The sequence below is a fragment of the Anticarsia gemmatalis genome, chromosome 8 (assembly GCF_050436995.1).
Source record: "Anticarsia gemmatalis isolate Benzon Research Colony breed Stoneville strain chromosome 8, ilAntGemm2 primary, whole genome shotgun sequence".
NCBI classification, from domain to species: domain Eukaryota; kingdom Metazoa; phylum Arthropoda; class Insecta; order Lepidoptera; family Erebidae; genus Anticarsia; species Anticarsia gemmatalis.
This window is the reverse complement of record NC_134752.1, coordinates 9,254,791-9,275,329: the sequence shown is the minus strand read 5'-3', so window position 1 is coordinate 9,275,329 and position 20,539 is coordinate 9,254,791. Positions and strand designations below refer to the sequence as shown.

The following is a 20,539-nucleotide window of genomic DNA, read 5'->3' as shown; positions in this document are numbered from 1 at the left end:
ATACCGATAGTTTAAAAAGATAATGTAATTAAAAAATAAATTCAAATTGTAAAAACCTACCGACACAAGAACTTAATTTACCTTTAAACAGTAAAAAATAATAAAATAAACTGAATCCTAAAGTACCTAAAAATTTATTAATAATTCTTAATAATAAAAAATGTCGCGTTGGGGGACCGGGGATTCATAATAATAACCGGGATAGATATCCGGGGATTGTTCACTTTTTTTGACATAGGTTTTTATTTTATTTTTAGAAAATATAGAGTATTTTAAGAAACTAATTTGAATATTTTAACTATAGGCACAAAAGTTACTTTTTTAAAAAATATTCAAAAAATATTTCATATTTATTTATGTGACGTCATCAGTGGCAGAATGCCTTGTGACATCGCCTTATTAGCAGAACTTCGAAAAAAATTCTATGTGCCAAGTGTCGACTGTCATCATGAAATCTGTCATATTTCTGTTTATGTTTTTATACTGATCTACAGCTTATTGTAATCGTAATTATAATTGATGTTTTATTAACGTTTCAACAAAATGAGTGGTAAGTTTGTTCAGGCAGACTCTCGAAACCTGCCTAACGAAGATTCTGTTATGATATTGGAATATATCTCGACTAGAAGTCACCGTAGTGTAGCTGATATAAACGAAGCAAAAATCCAAATGTAATTTATTGAAAGTAACAAATAGGAATAAAACCACTTACATTATCAAAAGCTTTTTATTTTTTCTCCTTGTAAATTGATTAATCCACGTGCAATACACTCAAGCATGCTATAGGTAACCTTAGTTTGTATAACTTCACAATGTGTTTGTTTACTACTTGAATTTAACCATTGCTGCATTGGGGGTCTCAAAAGTCTCATGCCATGTGAGCTTAATATTGAATGAAATGAAACCTTTAAAGCCTCTATCAGCTAAAACAACACCTGCTTCACGACACCAATACTCCCTAATATCTTCTCTTATATGTACAATTTTTTTGTGGACTATTAAGACTTTCGTTACGGCAAGTTGGGACAAAACACTTCTGGCATTCCATATTCCACTTATCTATATACAGGGTGTCCCAAAACTCAACGATAATCCGAGACAGGATGAAAGGCCAAGTCATACCAGTTCTAGGAAAAATAAAAAAAAAATCCATGTCACTTAGTTCAACAATAATAGACATTTTTCAAAAAAGTTGAAATTCCACACCCTTGCTCGCATTTTCAAGTCCTGTAATCACCAATGTCACAATTTCGCTGTGTTTTTTTGAATTTCGTAATCCTCATTAAATATGCTTTTAATCGTAAAACAAATTAATGCACAAAACATTGTTAATTTAACAAAAAAAGTTAAGTTTTAGTGAGTCATAGTTCGCAAAAATATCTTTAGTTAACTTTGACGCTTCATATTGAAAAAAAAATGTACTACACTACCCTTGGCAAGTTATTTCAAAAGTTGGCGCATTTAATCAAGATTTCAAAATGATGCAACACTTGCCACTTTCCTTGCCATTAAAAATGTTATTTTTATTTGAACGAAGAGTATCCCTGCAGATAGATCGGACGCAGTGGTACAATTTTATGGCCTCCTCGTTTCCCCCATCTAAATCCAGTAGATATTTTTTACTGGGAATACATAAAAGAAAAAGACTATTCGAAATCAATACAAAGTCTATCAGAACTTCGCCAGAAAATTGAGTCAACGTCAGAGGAAATAAATGCAAGGAATTTTGCTTGACTGGTGCAAAGGTCATTTGTTAGGCGTTGCAGAGCTTGTATTCGTGCCAGAGGAAAGCAATTCGGAATTACTTTAGTTTAAGGAGAGTAATTAAATAAGAAGGATGGTTCGGTCATTGTTTTTTTTTAATTATTATTACTTATTATGTTTATTACATAAAATATTGGTTATGGAATGACTTAATTACCTCTTTACTAAAAATAATTGCTTTCCTCTGGCACGAATACAGGCTCTGCAACGGCGTACAAAAGATCTTTTCACCAGTCAAGCAAAATTCCTTGCATTTATTTCTTCTAACGTTGTGTCAATTTTCTGGCGAAGTTCAGATAGATTTTGTTTTGATTTTGAATAGACTTTTTCTTTTATGCATTCCCAGTAAAAAATACCTACTGGATTTAGATAGGGGGAACGAGGAGGCCATAAAATTGTACCACTGCGTCCGATCTATCTGCGGGGATACTCTTCGTTCAAATAAAAATAACTTTTTTAATGGCAAGGAAAGTGGCAAGTGTTGCACCATTTTGAAATTTTGATTAAATGGGCCAACTTTTGAAATAACTTGCCAAGGGTAGTGTAGTACATTTTTTTTCAATAACGAGCGTCCAAGTTAACTAGAGATATTTTTGTAAACTATGTCTCACTAAAACTTAACTTTTTTTATTAAATTAACAATGTTTTGTTCATTAATTTGTTTTACGATTAATAGCATATTTAATGAGGATCTTGAAATTCAAAAAAACACATCGAAATTGTGACATTGGTGATTACAGGACTTGAAAATGCGAGCAAGGGTGTGGAATTTCAACTTTTTTGAAAAATGTCTATTATTGCTGAACTAAGTGACATGGAATTTTTTTTTTATTTTTCCTAGAACTGGTATGACTTGGCCTTTCATCCTGTCTCGGATTATCGTTGAGTTTTGGGACACCCTGTATATAAAAATAAGTTGCTGTTCGTTAGTCTCGCTAAAACTCGAGAACGGCTGGACCGATTTGGCTAATTTTGGTCTTGAATTATTCGTGGAAGTCCAGGGAAGGTTTAAAAGGTGAGAAAACCTCGAATAATTGCCGGTAAAATCCTCAAAACAGCATTTTTGACAACACCAATTAGTTATGATCTCCTGGTAGCTGTGGATCTATTTTCCGATCAGAATTAGGCCTAAAAACAAAAAAATGGCTCAATAAACTCAATTTTTTTTTTAAACTCTCTCTATAAACCTTTTCACAGTTAGTTACCAGGAGATCATGACCACTTGCTTGCTAAACAACTTTAATTTTTATAGATTTAGCTTCAAAACCGACGTATTTTCATAGAAACTTTTTCACCCCCGTTAAGGCAGAATTTCCAAAAATATTTATTGCGTCATTCTTAATTTCTAACTATATAGCCAAATATTAATTTTAATCGAATTAGCTCTAAAAATGACCCAATTTTCAGCCAAATCTGTTCTGCCGTTCTTGAGTTATAACTAACATAGGTGTAACTAACACGACTTTCTTTTATGTATATAGAAGAAAGCGTGAGCGGAGCTGCGCGGGTCAGCTAGTCTAAATACAAAAGTTGATGAGTAAACAAAATAAAAACTATAAACTGTATGCAATACAATACAACATTCAAACTGAAACGATATCAGATTATCAAATGTACCTATAGGTTATATTTTTGTTTACGATTTTGACATAAACTTGACAATTAATATTTGGCAGAAAGTTTTTTCCGAATTTTTAGGCATCGGCACAAACCTTTTTTTTTTTTTTTTTACTTGGTTAATGCATGAAATTGCATCCCCAACGCCCGGGGGAGCGCTGGGGTATGTGGGGCTCTCCTGACCAGAAGGGCAAGGCCTACCCACTAAACCACCAAGGTGTTGCCTCCTCGCCGCTTAGTGCCGAGGCAACGGGAACGCCTTAGGGCACACATCCGCGGCCCCGACGCGGCCGTCCACAGTGTGGGACGACACCCCAACACACGGGTGCCGTCCCCCCACATGCCCCCTTGTGCAATGGCCGGAAAACTCCCCCGAGTTCGCCAGCCAGGGGGCCTTCGGAAGCCGGGACAGGCCACGCGCAGATGCGCAGCATGTCCCGGCCGCCGGCGGCGGAAAGGTGTGTAGGCCGCCGCCACCTCCTCACCGACCAACGAGCCCGAGAGTGGTAGTCTGCCCACTCCCAGGCTCTGCGGTCCCACCACCAGCCGCCATGGGTTAAGAGCCGGGTCCGACCGCCCGACCCCCGGCTCCCCACGGCAGCCCCACCGTTGCCGCATCACGCGGTGCGGCCCCGCCCAGTCGCGGAGGACAGGGTGCCCAGCAACGACACACTAGAACACCTCTTCCTCCGCGACTAGCCCCTCCAAAACCAGCCGGACCTACGTCGCCTCGGCCCAGCCGGCCGGCCGCTTTGGTCCCCCGGGTTAGTGCGGTACCGCCCAGACAGGGAAGCGGCCTCTCCAATGGGTCTCTCTTCGCTTCACCGCGGCCGAAGTGCGCCCTCACCTCAAGGCTAGCGGCTACTAAGCCCCCCCACCACAGCAAGGTGGAGACCCGTCGGGGGAGATCGTCACAAACCTAAAAGTCCTATGCTGACGTCATTTGAAGGGCAAGCAAGGTCAAGCATATTTTTGCTAAAATATCAATGTAGTAATAATATTTTTAATTAAAAAATAATTTATAATGTTTAGGAGCGCTATTCCTCGAAATGGTTTTCGAATTACGGCATATAAAAAAAAAGTGAACAATCCCCATTTAAGTTCTTGTGTCGGTTTTTTCTTAATTTTGAATTCAATTTATAATTTCATATTCTTTATAGGTAGGTTAGGATAGGTTAGGCCATTTAAATTTTCCCACCACAAACCTCCTCATCATACGAAGGTATTTGAGACCCCATGCGAATATATTTGCAGACATTCGGTTAATCTCCCCACTTTCACCCTCTACAACTTTTAAACGGCTTAATGGGACAGTGTCAGCTTGTAATTTATTCTAAAAATTACATTATTTGCTAGTCATCAGCCCAGACTTTTTTCCAATTACGTTGGAGGCGGCTTCCAGTCTCACCGGATGCAGCTGGATACCAGTAGTTTACATGGAGCGACTGCCTATCGGATCTGTACATTCCAGTTAGCTGGGTATATAACACGATATCCTTCAGTTAGACTGGTTGTCAGACTTTCAAGCTTCTTACTGTTGACGACTGTTAAAGACAGCCGGAACTCACAATTTAATGTGCCTTCCAAAACACGGAGGAACTCGATATGTATAAGATGGATACCCATCCACAGAACAACCTCGGCTAGCTCACCTTAACCTCAGAGATCGACGAATCGAGTCTAAAAACCAGAATGAACGTTTACACTGAGTTTATAGATTACGGACGTTTTGAAAAAAGTGCGAAAAGTAGTTTCTTTGTAAATTAAGCGAAGTTGGCATATTTTAGACGCTGAAGAAAACATTGTCTTTTGCCGGCTATTGTGGAAAGAAACGTGTCATCAGTAACAAATACAACATAATTAAATAGACAGATTAGGTATAGGTATAAGGAATTGAAGATATAGGTAATGTTATTTTTTCTCGCTAGATGCCGCGATATCTGACTAACATAGATGGAATCTCGCGGGGAATTGTGATTTGTTTTTAATAGCTTGGTTTAAATCAGGCATATTTTGGCGGTTTACGTTTATAAGCAATAGGATAGTTGAGTGACTAAAATATAGTAGGTAATACTGTTTCAAATTGAGCCAAATGACACAAGTTTAAGCGATCGAGAACTACAGGAAAGGGTTTAGTCGCTAGTTCATCAACGATAAGAGGGTACCTGGTCTTTTCACGTTCAGAAAAGTAAGAACAGTGTTCAAGTTACTTGTGTACAGTACCAAACACTAACTAGAACTTATCATTTCTATCAGCAGCAACCAATCAAGTATGTACGGCGTTTAAAACAAGTGACTCCCTGAACTACACACTAGCCAAAATCTGTGGCTATGCTTCCGACACCATTGATACGGCACCGAGCGACGTGTTTTCACTTCCAAAATAAAAAAACATTTCAAAAGAACGTCATTTCCATCGCCCGAAAATACGCTAGCGGCTGTGGAGAAGGCTCTAAGAAACATTAGGAAAAGTTTTTCAAAAATGTGTTTACGCGCACAAAAGTTTGTATAAATAGTAGTATAGAGATGCTTAGAAGGACAAAATCTATACTAATATTATGAAGCTGAAGAGTTTGTTTGTTTGTTTGATTGTGTGTTTGTTTGTTTGAACGCGCTAATCTCAGGAACTACTGATCCGATTTGAAAAATTCTTTCAGTGTTAGATAGCCCGTTTATCGAGGAAGGTTATAGGCTATATATCATCACGCTACGACCAATAGGAGCAGAGTACGAGTAAAAAATGTAACAAAAACGGGGGAAAATTTCACCATTCTCTCTTATGTGACGCAAGCGAAGTTGCGCGGGTCAGCTAGTAAAAAATATACACAGGAGCACACATTTTTAGTAGGTAGTTACTGAAAAAAGTACTTCTAAAATCCCAGCTGTTTTGGTATGCTAAAAATGTTAAAAACTGAAGCAATTCCGGGAAATAATTCAATCAAGAAAATTTATTCCATCGTGTTTCAACAACTGACAGTATCTTGGAAAAATTATCAAAATCCATAATAGTACATATAATATTAAAAAAAATACTGATTCCTATTCTTTCTACAAATAAATGAAAGGAAGTTCAGTTGAGGTGAACTTATTTTTATCAATGCAGCATTTCTGATCGACTCTAAAACATAGATATCTCGGTTTCTGATCTTTGTACAATGTACAATAGTTTGGTATATAAACAAAATAGTTTGCTACTTGCCAAACATTTTAGAGCTACTCGTCTTCGTCGTTTTCGCTGTTGTGATATTATGTAGAATTTTACTGTTATAAAACAGGAGGGATATACCAATTTTGTATTAGTCCACCGGGGTCGGCAAAACAGAAAAGCACGTATAACTAAGAAACGATATCAGGACGTACATATCTAAATTAGTTGGACTATTTAGGTAATAAAATTAACAACAAATTTCATTCTTAAATCAAAAGAAAATAGACTTCTGTTACTGTGTTAGGAACGAATGACTGAGTCCACTGACTTTAAAGTAGGTTTATCAAATTAAGTATGCATTTAACTATTTTTCTTATTGGTAATCATTTTTAAATTATTCAACATGGTCGGGTACATAAGTGTAGCCAACTCGCGCGCGCTTTTCCATTACATATTTTACATATTTGAGGATTTTTGGGCACAGGCGCGGGGCCCGTAGCATTTGCTGCCTCCTGCTACATGGCTAATCCGGCACTGTCATCACACGCTTTACATTTGTCCTCCCAACGGCCAACAGAGTGGGAGTTCTGCTTTTGCGAATTCACTTTGAACAACGAAGGCCAACCAGCAAACTAAGGAAAGCCGGAGATGAGGAAGGGTGATTACGGTTATTATCTAAAATCTTTGAATGCAATTCTATTTCTTTATTTATCCTTCTTGAAGCCCCTTAACCCTTTTTTCGCGATAAATGATATCACCCCTAAACACAAACTTTAAGAAGTTGAATTTTGCAAAATTCGGTTTAAGATCGCATACATCCTAGTCACAGTAAAGAAGTTTCATACAAACTAGCCGCTCAGGGCTTGGTTTTGTGGTTGGTACCACAAAACCAAGCCCTGAGCGGCTGAAATCCATAAAATCCTGTCTGTAAAAACGACTGCTATATTTAAACTTCATGTATGTTCACGGTGTTAGTTGAAGACCTAAGGTTAAAAACCTATTGAATTACACTATTCAAAAATTTTGTTTTTACCCAAATGACATGCGTGCGAATCCGCGCAGGGTCAACAAGTCTATGAATGAAGTAACCAAGAATGAAAATAGAACACAATTATAGTGCATCACAAATCACAACGCGAATTGCAATGCTAGTGGAAAGCGTAAATGTAAATTAGCTGCTTTCAAAGATTCAAACAAACGTTTGAATCAATCATAAGAGTGAATAAATAATGTTTATATTAGAACATAATTGCTTCATTTGTTCAGAGTGTTTCTAATTGTTTATTGCATACATCAATGAATCAATTACTGTTTACTACTACATACCAGACGTTTAAACCATGTCATTATCATTGCTTCCTTCGACTCTCAACAACGGGTTCAGATCAAAATGTAAGTACATAAATTAAGTGGCAATTCATTGATCCGCGTTAAAATATGATTTTGGTATATTAACAATATTGTATTTAAAATTTAATCCCCTTATTTCTAAGACTTGATAAAGCACCGTACTTAGATAACACCAGCTGGCTTACTCTTGACAGCTAATAATAATAATAAGCCCGCAGGGCACCTTGAGGCGGGGTGACGGGGAGTAGCGCCCCGCGTACCTGAGACTAGTTCAGTGTTTCGTCCCACGACCGATTCGTCCCAATGGGAAGAATCACAGAAATCTATACTTCCGTGGGCCACTACTTATATTTTGAGCCTAACTATGAAAAACGGTAAATATGTGAGTGAAAACTACTTTATCGTGTTCGCGGGTCTATCCCACTAGTCCCGTTGAGTTGTCCCGTGGCGGGACAAGTGACACTGTTTTGGTGCCAGTTGTCCCGTTGCAGAAAAATCACGGGACTAATGGGACAGACGGAAGGGTCAAAACAACTGGTTTCATTGAGTTGTTGTGCGACAACAGGTACTTGGTACTTTGGTAAGATAGCAGATGATGAATTGTACGCTGTATCATATCATATTATTTGTTTGTCCTTTCCATCTCGGGACTATGGAGTTCCGGACTTTTGGAAGGCATGCGTCCCCACGCACGCATCAAACTCGCAGAGACCCTTTTAGACAGTTTAAGTATAACAAAGATGTAATGGGACACAATCCGGTAACTATCCCTGTGTACACTTTGAGTATTATTACTAAGATATAGGTTTAAATACCTTTGGTTTTACAATTTATCTACACAAGTATAGTGCATATTCTATTTGAGATATCTACCCTTGTTAAAATGTACTAGTTTGTATAACGTCTGCTATCTTACCAAAGTAGTAAGGCAAGCCAGAAATGAGGAAGGGTGACTTCCCCCTGAAGCACTCAGGTGCCGCGGGGTCGCTACTAACTGTCACCTCGCCCCAAGGTGCCATGCGGGCGAATTTTTATTATTATATTTATATATTATTATTCGTGTAACTGGTTTATACAGAGCTGTATAAAGGCGGACTTAATGCCAGGAGCAGTTTCTGCCAGTCCACCTAAGGGTGATGCAGAGATTGTTGTGACGATGTGTAAAAGCAGAAGGAGAGTGAGATGAGAAAGGTTGTGCAAATAAATAATAATAGATGCAGACAATATGAGTGTAAATTAATAATTATATGAAGTATACCAACTAGCTTCTACCCGTGACTTCGTCCGCCACCTGAATTTTCTTATGGAAATGCGTCATTTTCCCGAAATAAAAAGTAGCCTATGTCCTTTCTCGGGTATCAAAATATCTCCATACCCAATTTCATGCAAATTGGTTCAGTAGTTTAGGCGTGATTGAGTAACAGACAGACAGACAGACAGACAGAGTTACTTTCGCATTTATAATATTAGTATGGATTGTGTTTTTGTAATTTCTTACGTCTCAACTTTCAAATGTCGTTTAGTACCCAATCCTCCTCTGCCTTGAGTCCCTTAAGGAAGAGGAGGATCGGATTACCTTTCTAAATAAATGGTATTCTCCAGTACCTTAGATATGATGGTAGTTGTGTGAATGGAGGCTTGTTTTTGTATGATGTGTATGTTGATATTTGAATTTAACTGTTTGCAGTATCTAGGATGGTTTTAGCTACTACTAGGGATGTTCCTATCACTATTGGTATCACATGGGTTGTAGTCTTCTACAACCGGGTTATTTCTTTTTGCAGCAGATGATACTTACTGAACTTATCTAATTCTTTGGCACCTATATTATAATGTGATGGAATCGTAACGTGTATTAAATATGTTTTATTATCTATTTTATTTGTATATATTATAACTGGCCTATTAAGTGTAACTGCGACATCTGTCTGAACGGGCATCTCCCACATTATCTTCGCTGTTTCATTTTCTTTCGCTTGCGGTTGTGTTAGATTTTTTTTCCACCACAAGCTGGTTGTTTCCATTTTGTGTTTCTTCAGTAGACATATTGCACCATATTGTTGTGTCTTTTGACATTGCAAGTGCCAGCAAGTTTTTCACATCCTGCTACGATGTGTTGCGCGGTTTCATCCTTGACAGCACATAGACGACACTTACCGTCCGCCGGCTTTTTTAAGATGTCTTGTTCGTGTTGCCTGGTGACTAAAGCCTGGTCTTGCAGCGAAAATATTGACGCTTCTAATGAAGGAGATATTGAGTGTTTTTTTAGCCATCTAAAAGAATACTCAGTATTTACATTTTCTTTATCTATTACCGATCTAAAAAAATGCCCATGGAGAGGCTTGGCTTTCCACTTCTCTGTTCTGTATTTGACTTCTGCTAATTTAATTTCTGTATCTGTGCAATATATATTATGCTGTAGTTTTAATTCTATTCTATTTTCTCTTGCTTCTTTATCTATTGAATATTTTTCCCTGGTTTTATCATGTACTTGTATTGCTTTTAATATGTAGTCTCTTCCTTGGTCTAGGTATTGCTTATATTTAATTATTTGTGTCTTATGTAGCATTTCTATATTAATTAATCCTCTTCCACCTGTATCTACTGGTAAATATAATCTATATCCGCTTTTTGATGGGTCTATCCCACTAGTCCCGTTGAGTTGTCCCGTGACGGGACAACTGGCACTATTTTTTCCCAGTTGTCCCGTGGCGGGACTAGTGACACTGTTTTGGTCGCAGTTGTCCCGTGGTGGGACAAGTGACACTGTTTTGGTGCCAGTTGTCCCGTTGCAGAGAATCATGGGACTACTGGGACAGACGGAAGCGTCAATCCCACTAGTTCCATTGAGTTGTTGTGTGACAACCGGCTCTTGGTACTTTGGTAAGATAGCAGATGTTATACAAACTAGTACATTTTAACAAAGATAGATATCTCAAACGATGATTTGTACGCTACCCTCTGTAAAGTTTTTTCAATTCTCATGAATAATTATATTTCTACTATCACGGTGAAAGGCCTAAATAGTAGAAAAATCTTCTTGTGAATCTTTATAAACATATAAGGAAACCAAAAACAGGGCAGCTCAAATACTCAAGTCAATTCAACTTGTAAGGTAATTTCAAGTTATCTCCTAGAAATTAGTTGAAATTTACAATTTTTTTTATTTTTCAATTAAACTACTAATAAGTTAATATATTCTATTAAAATGTACTAGTTTGTATAACATCTGCTATCTTACCAAAGTACCAAGAGCCTGTTGTCACACAACAACTCAATGGAACTAGTGGGATTGACGCTTCCGTCTGTCCCAGTAGTCCCATGATTCTCTGCAACGGGACAATTGGCACCAAAACAGTGTCACTTGTCCCACCACGGGACAACTGCGACCAAAACAGTGTCACTAGTCCCGCCACGGGACAACTAGGACAAAATAGTGCCAGTTGTCCCGTCACGGGACAACTCAACGGGACTAGTGGGATAGACCCTTTTTGATGGTGCGCTTTGTTCATGTTTAATGTTTTCCTAGTTTTAGTATCTATGTATTTTAAATCAGATTTTTTGTAATTAACTACACCAAAGGAATACAATAAAATGGGAACTGCACAACTATTAACAGCCTTAATAAGGTTTCTAGAATTTAAATATGAGTTAGTAATACTTTTGCTCCTATGTAAATATTATTTCTGTAACTGTTGTCTAACTGAACTATGCTCAATTTTTCCTGATTTGTGTATTCCTAAATATTTATAGCTTTGGTCTCCTCTCCAGTGTTGGAATTCTTTTCCACTTAGTAAAACATGTCCTTCTCCGTGATGCTCAATTCTTCTACCAGCCTTAATGTGTAACACATTACATTTATCAAGACCAATATCACGAGTAAAAATATTATTGCTATCTATAAAAATTTCTAGTCTAATTTCGTTATTTCCATAGAGTTTCAAGTCGTCCATATACAATTGGTGGTTCACTAGCGTATTATACCCTTTTGTTATATATTTATTTAAAATTTGTGAAAGTGGGTTAATTGCTAGGCAGAATAAAAGCGGTGACAATGAACCTCCCTGGAATATACCACGTAGATTGGATCTGTAATTACTGTGTCACTGGTACCACGGACTGTCATGACAACGTTCCACGTCGGCATGACTATCTCTAGAAACCCTTTAATAGCTTTGGGGCATTTTTGCTTTGTAAATATTTTAAGTAATAATTTTGTATTTTATCAACACCTGGAGTTTTCCAATTGTGTGTCTTCCTCAATGCATCTTTTAATTTTTCTATGCTTATTCCGTAATATCTATTCTCTACTACGTTGTTAGTCGTATTATATAGTATTATTTATTTATTTATAAGTAGTCACACCAGCGGCTAATCCACACACACAATTTATATATACAAATATACAGTTCACAATTTCTTGGTCACTGTGAATTTGTCACTTACAGGCGTGAGAGTCTTTATGAGTCAATGCAATAGTATCCAATGGCGATGAGAATAAATAATACTATGTTACCTATAGGTTGGAAGCTTGTATATGGTGCTTAATTTTTTTTAGTGTATTGGCAAATATATCAATATTATTCGTTCGCAAACTTATTTTATTATAATTACCTACACAAAAATCTGCACATGGGAGAAAAGAAGCCATGGTTTTTAAGCCATTTTACGGTTAGATCTTAAAATACATTGTCGAGGTACAGCTATGTTTATTTCCGATGATAATTCTGGCACGTCGGCCATACTGTGTATTAATTTATATAAAAAGATCTGGTCTGAAAAACTAGAGATCATTTTAAAATGAGTTAGTCTGTCGGTGTAGTCTGCTTGACGTGGACATGCTTGTGTTCTGAAACGCAGGTGTCTAGTGAAACTTCTTTGGACACGCTCAATTCTGTCGATGTTCACACGATACGTAGGGTTCCAAACGGGAGAAGCATATTCTAGTATACTCCCACAAGAGTATTGTAAATTACAATTAGATTATTGACTGATTTAAAGTCCTTACAAGTCCTTTTCACGAAACCAGCCATCTTATAGGCTCTACTTATGATGGTGTCAAGATGGTTTGTAAAAGTCAGTCTACTATCGAGTTGAACTCCCAAGTCTCGTATTGTAGGGACTGATTGTATAACTACGCCATTTAACGAGTATGAAGAATGTTTTAAAATCTTGTTCCGTGTAAAGGTAATATGATAGCATTTATTAGGATTGAGAGCCATCATGTTTTTAATACACCAGTCATGGACAGCCTCTAAGTCGCGTTGGAGCAGACCAACCTCTGCACTTGTTTCTATTTCTCTGTATATCTTTAGCTCGTCAGCAAACATAGAGTATTTAGAATACTTTACAGAGTATGTAATATCATTGATGAATATTAGAAACAGAATTGGGCCGAGGTGCGATCCTTGTGGTACGCCAGAAGTAGAGAAATATAGTGCGGATTGATATCCCTTCACCACTACTCTTTGTTGGCGTAGTGATAGATATGATTCAAACCACTGGAGAAGCTGTCCGTATATACCAAAATTTTCTAGCTTTTGGAGTAAAATATTATAGTTAACCTTGTCGAATGCGCTACTGAAGTCTGTATATATTGAATCTACCTGTATACGAGAGTCTACTGAACGGCTGATATCGGTAACATAATGCACTAAGTTGGTTGTGGTAGATTTATATGGACGGAAACCATGTTGTTGGGTGGCTAATTGAGGATTTACATGAGAAGTTAGCACGGGGCACACCAACGATTCAAAAACCTTGGAAAAGACAGAAAGCAGCGAAATAGGGCGATAATTTTTGACGTTGTCAGAGTCTCCTTTTTTGAATATCGGTACGACATTAGCGATTTTCGAAGGAAATTTAGAAGTTTTTAGCGAGTGATTAAATATTAGTTTAAGTGGTAATGATAAGGACTCAGCACATCTTTTGACAAAGAGGGGTGGTAACCCGTCCGGCCCCGGTCCTTTACAAATATTCAGTTTATTTAATTTTTTAAAGACCTCGCGCTCTGTAAATTTGCATCTACTTAATGAAAATTGTGTGTAACAAGGTGAGCTAGCACGCACGTTGTTAGAGCTCGCTGACTCCACGAAAGTCGATGAGAAGCGTGATGCGAAAAGGTTACTCACCTCTTGACCGGAAGCCGTTATGGTTTGATTACAACGCATTTCAGAGGGTATATCATTTGATTTGCTTTTTTAGCCTTGATAAATGACCAAAATAAGTTAGGGTTATGTTTTATACTATTTTCAATATTAGTAATATATTTTTATAGCATTCTTTCGACATTTTTTAAGCGCGATCTTCTAATAATTTATACTCAAACCTTTCTCTGGGATTATTTAATTTTTTGAAACGTGTTCGGGATTTCTGTTTTTCATTTAAAAGTCTAATGAGCGCCTTTGAAAACCAAACAGGAAATTTGCCATTATTTACCTGACGAGGAACACATTCGTCTATTATGTTGTGTATTTTTGCGTATAAAACATCAACCATCACGCCAACGTCTGTAAGATCGTAAAATAAGTCCATCCACCTAATATACTTTAATTTTTCATTTATTACCCCAAAGTTTGCTTTCCGAAAATTGTACTTTTCAGAACGGTTGATCTTAAGTGAAACTGGGGAAATATTATTAATAATTATTTCTAGCGGAGGATGACAGACATCCACTTTAGACATTGGGCTCTTGCATTCACAGACAATTCCACGGCAAAAGTTACACAAAACTAAGTTTAGGATTTTATTGTAACGATTTCTTACTGTATTTATTTGCATGACACTATTAAAAGACATGAAATATACCAGAGAGTAACCCTGCCTACTCGCGTAATTATTTGGCATTCGTGCGTGACAGTGTGCTATCAACATCCCAACTGATACGTCCAAGATTGAAGTCTCCAACCAATAGTATATCCTCTCCTGCAGAATCAATCACTCTAGCTGTATTATCCAATAGTGAATCAAGTGCAGCTTGCTGTACAGGTGGTGGTAGATAAACTGCACAAATATGAAAACTTTTCCTTTTGCTGGTTTTAAGTTTTACCCAAAGATTTTCAGCATCCGTTTCAAATTTTGTTGCGCTAATAGAGTCTATTTTCCTTGAAACTGCTATCATTACACCACCACCTTTCTTGGCGCACAGGCTGGTCGAGGCTCGGTTTCTACGGTAAATGTTGTACCTGCTATCAAGAATTTCGCCGTCCCTTATGGTATCATCGAACCACGTTTCTGTACCAATTATAACATCGATCGTAGTTGCTTAATTGTGATGCTAATCTAAGTAGGTCTAATTTAGTTTTTAATCCCCTGAAGTTCTGATAGTAAATTTTGAATTTTGTAGTGAGTTACACGGTTTTGAGTGCTTTTTTTTTTACAGTAAATCTATGGTTTCCAAACTTTTAACATGTTTAGCTCGATGGCCGTCGTCTTTCCGAATCATGACTTTACCATCTCGCACCCATACATATGTATTTGTATCCCTTTTCGCGTGCGACTTTTCTGGCAGCGGCGTGGATTCTTTTATGTAAAGGAGATAGGTGTTCGGAGATAAATATTGATCATGGTGCGTTTTATTATATTTCATCACCGATGTTAAGATTGTATCTCGAAGTAGAGTACTACGTAGCTCCACAATAACTGCTCTAGAATTTTTATTTTCGGGGTCCAATTTTCGGACGCGCGTCGTTGACAGGATATCGTCCTCCTCGAGTGTGCAAGATACCGTGTTCCCTAGATGTATGACAGTTTTTAACAAGTTTTCTGCTTTATTCTCAGGAATCCCGTTAATTTCAATATTCTGTTGCCGTGCATGTTGCTCCATCAGATTCACACGCGAGGACAGCTCCGATACGGTGTTATTAAGTAAATCGTTCTCTCTTAGAAGATTCATGTTTCTCTGCTTACACGAATCTAATACAGCCCTCATGCGATCAAACTCTGCACTCATGAAATCCACAGACTCTTTTAGGTCTCGAAACATTTCTTTAATTGCGCCCAGTTCATTTGTAAAGCTTGATTTAATGTTCGCTGCTATTTCAGACGATAGGACTTTTCGTATCTCTTGACGAATACAGTCCATCAATTCGTTCTTGGAGCATTGCGTTTCAGTAACCGGTGAGCAACCCGTGCGGGAACGTCTTTGTGTGACACTCGTGCTGGGCTGTAGATCAGATAATCCAACAACAGCAGAAATATTAGGTTCCGAGTCCGCTTGAGTATTCCCACTACCATTCTTCTTCGATAGTACATTGCTAGAGCGTGGCAGGCTTTTATTTATAATGGCTTAAAATACAATTGCAGCTTACCAAAGATAGGGGGAAAGCCTGAGTGGTGGCAACACTAGCATGCAATCGATGTCAAAAGCCGTAAAACGGAATAGCAAAAAAAAATCCATGTCAAACGTGACGTTGTCACTTGAATTTGACAATGACAGGTCTAGTTGTCAAAATGGAATTTGACAACGTCAGTTAATTTTGACACCACTATAGTGCAGTCTTCGAGGGTACTTTGAAGACTAACTAGGGTCGTTATTTGTAATGATAATAAGACGGTAGAAATATATCACTTAACTGTACTAGTTTTTCTTGTCTGCAGATGGTCTCTCTGTCACTAATAACAATGGGGCTTCCTTGTGGCCTTGTTTTCACTTTGTGTATGATTTCTCACCAAACTGAAGACTTCTTCTTGTGAAATTGAATTATTCAAAATGTATTGAGAGCGAGTTGTAAACAGTGGCAGCGTTGCCAAAAGAAGTATAATAATAATATAATAGTATTATAATATTATATTATTATAGTATTATAATATTATAGTAATAATAATAATACATAAAAACTTTATTTATGATATGAGATTGCAGCTTACATGGTATAGTTACAACGATATTATTTGTATGATACAATAACAATAGATTAAAAATCGACAATATAATGTAGTCTACAATAAAGTTGGGTGGAATACTGTTTTCCTAGAGAGGTTACTAGGTAGCCTGTGTTTAGGAGTTACAGTGCGAATCCCCTATTGGTTATTAATCTTAATATTGCGTGTTCTGAATCAGTGCAATGTATTAATACAATAATCTATAACTTTTATCGCATTTCTTTACACAATTATAACGTAACTAGCTGACCCGCGCAACTTCGCTTGCAACATAACAGAGAATGCGTCAAAATTTTCCCCGTTTTTGTAACATTTTTCGTTGCTTCTCCGCTCCTAATGATCGTAGCGTGATGTTATATAGCCTATAACCTTCCTCGATAAATGGGCTATCTAACACTGAAATTTTCAAATCGGACCAGTAGTTCCTGAGATTAGCGCGTTCAAACAAACAAACAAACAAACAAACAAACAAACTCTTCAGCTTTATAATATTAATATTATTATTATAAGTATATATAAGTATAAGTATAAGTATATAAGTATAAGTATAAGTATATAAGTATGGAAGTATGGATATAGCATATAGTATTATCCAACATATACATACGAGTACATATCTACATAAATGTTAATAACATACAATAAATATAAATATACAATAATAGGTCTCGGTCCCGCTCATTTCGATTTTATTTCAATCAAATCATTATTTCAGGTTCCTGTTCATGTTGCTGGTTACATTGGAATATACCATGGACCGAATCCTGAGCAAAAATATCAACTACACATGGTTGGAACATAATGATAATTATGATATGATTGTGGGTATATCTTACAATGACGTACCTCTTTGTTCAGGATATTGGATGGTTTTAGACAAAGTATGGGCTCCAGCTAACCCGTTTCGGCATCTGCTTGGTAGTACGGGAACAACCATACTTGAAGTAATGAGTAAAAATATAAAAATTCACGCTATACACGGTGACTGGTTCAAGAGTATAACATCAAAAGTAAAGTTCATATCATTTCAAACTGAACATTATAAGGACAGCCACACACCATTTCATGAAAGTTCGAATTTAATAAGCCCTTTGCACGATTTCGTATTTTTAACAGCTTCTCATAAAATTCCCGTTACTGAATCTGCTACCAAATATCGTCATCCGTATGAAACAGATTACGTGATAGATGATTATTTTATAAAGCCTGACGGAATATTCACTATAGCCGGCTTCGGTTTCATTGACCGGTTACATGTTAAACAAAACGTTCAACTAGAAGCTGTTGATTACGTAGTAGACACTGTTTGGACGGACTGTGATGAATGGATTCCTAGATCTTGGGGATATTTCATATGTTTATTGAACATTGACAACTTTGTTGGAATATCATCTGGCGCTATTTTATTGCATAATAATGCATATTTAGGCTTAGGAAGCTTCTCTTTATCGAAAGAAAATGAAACCATATTATTGTTTACTGACGTGAGAAACTATGAGAAACTTTATACTACTTTATTCGATCCTAACACCCGCTCTATATATTAGTAAAATATCAGTATTGTTAAGCTTAAAAAACGAATTTCAGTCTATACTTTATAAATAAGAATCAAAAAATTACACTAATACAAACTTCAAAAAGCAATAATTACAAATACTTCCAAAGAAGAAAATATCGCAAAAATTATAGGAAAATCAATTTACAGGCGATTTGAGGTCCGGAAAGGGGTAGGGTGAGCCTTTAAGGGTTAAAAATGGCAAAATATCGCATTTTATGGACAAACTATGAAAAATGTTAAATGGCAGTAATGTATGTAATAGTAACTAATCTACAACTTTGTATTTGATTTTTTTTTAGATAATTTTAAGCCGAGTTTTTGGTTATTTTATTATCTTTTACAGATATACTTTTTTTTCACGAGTTTAGCTGGAATCTTACTTTTTGTGTGTCCGATTTTTTTTTATAACCCCTAATGGATTAAAAAGAATGAAGTTTGTATGGAAGTTAATTTGTTGTTTTAACCCCTTAGGGGATGATCATTAAAAAAATATTTTTAGTTATAATTTGTTTAAAAAATACATTATTTACGAGTATAAATACATAAGTTCCAAATTCTTATTTTTATCTGAATTTTATTATTAGCAAAAATAAATTACCGTGTCTCACCGAGAAATGAAACTGCCTTGAGAACATTTCTGGGCGTTAAAATTTCATGATTTCAAATGTGGCTCAAAACTAGAAGAAACGCTTTACTGACTTCAAACCGTATTTACCGTGCCTACCGAAACATAAAGGAACTCGGTATGCATAATTTGGTCAACCATCCACAGAACCACTTTGGCAAGCGTGCCTTAACCTTAGAGACTGAGCCGCGACGCCTGTTGTAATATTTAGTCCAGTCATTTAAGCTTAAATTAGGTAAGAATCTCGGAATTCGAGATACCCAGCTGTAAATCTGTAAATACTTGTATATTGACACCCTAAATGTTGTCTCAAAACCTACATATGGTAGGGTGTACGCAACTATAAAATTTCAAGGTCAAAGCTCACAAAAACCGGTTATTTGTGCTTTTTTTGTAAATATCTCATTTCCTATGGAATTTTTGCTATTTATATTCATTATCAATATTGTACAGTATAAAATTATGTACAAATTATGTTTGAAAACATTTTTTTTACGGTGAACCGTTTTCGAAATAGAGGGCGGAGAGCGCGCGGGCACAGGATCATTTCAGGTCAACCGGTGCCTCTGGTTGAAAATGCGCCATATATAACGTTGATGAACTAGCGATAATTCAATGATTATAAATATTATTCCGCCCTCTATTTCAAAAACGGTCCACCGTAAAAAAAATGTTTTCAATCAAAATTTGTAGATAATTTTATACTTTACAATATTAATAATGAATACAAATAGCAAACATTCCATAGAAAACGAGATATTTACAAAAAAAGCGCAAAGAACCGGTTTTTGTGAGCTTTGACCTTGAAATTTTATAGTTGCGGACACCCTACCATATGTAGGTTTTGAGACAACTTTTAGGGTGTCAATATACAAGTATTTACAGATTTACAGCTGGGTATCTCGAATTCCGAGGTGAACTTACTATAATGACTGGACTATATTATTAGTTATTTGAACTGACGCAGCGGTTGGCGTGGTCGCCTAACCGCAATAACTGTAGCGCTGCGTGTAGCGGGTTCGAATTCCACCGGGGACAAACGTTTGTGTGATGATCATGCACGTCTATCTATTTGTTCTGAGCCTAGATATAAATTGATCTATATAAATATATTTATTGATGTCTGGTTACCATATTGGAAGTATAGCAATGTAATATCTGTTTAATAATACCTAACTATATTTAAGTACAACCAACAATGCGTTGTTCGGTTCTATTGTGAAATTCTCTTAAACTGTACAACAACGAGTTCCTGCTAATAAACTGTAACTTTTTTCAAATTTTTACCTAAGGTGATTGAGGAGATGTTGTAAGTTACTATTTAAATAAATTTATAATATCAGTAGGTACATACCTTAGTTTTATTTACCCTCCCTACAATGTTTTAATGGAGAATTCTTAATCTGAGGGCACGGCAGTGGCCCCGCAAGTCGAGCAAAAAAAAGTGCCACCATATACCTACCATACCATCCTTTTCTCGAAGCAATTCAGGCTATTTTCGACCCCCCTATTTATTTTGTTGTGGACTAAACAAGAAGCCTGAATTTTTAGCAACTAATTAGTCATTGTAAAAACACTGTATAATTAAAATTTC

The 20,539-nt window shown here is 36.7% G+C and overlaps 1 long non-coding RNA gene across 1 annotated transcript; it reads left to right on the top strand.

Annotated features, from left to right (window-relative positions):
* Window positions 1-7,884: 7,884 nt before the first annotated feature.
* LOC142974727 (uncharacterized) lies at window positions 7,885-20,294 on the top strand. The gene is made up of 2 exons (XR_012959582.1): window positions 7,885-7,921; window positions 17,478-20,294. It is a non-coding gene; the product is annotated as an uncharacterized LOC142974727 (long non-coding RNA).
* The last annotated feature ends 245 nt before the right edge of the window (window positions 20,295-20,539 follow it).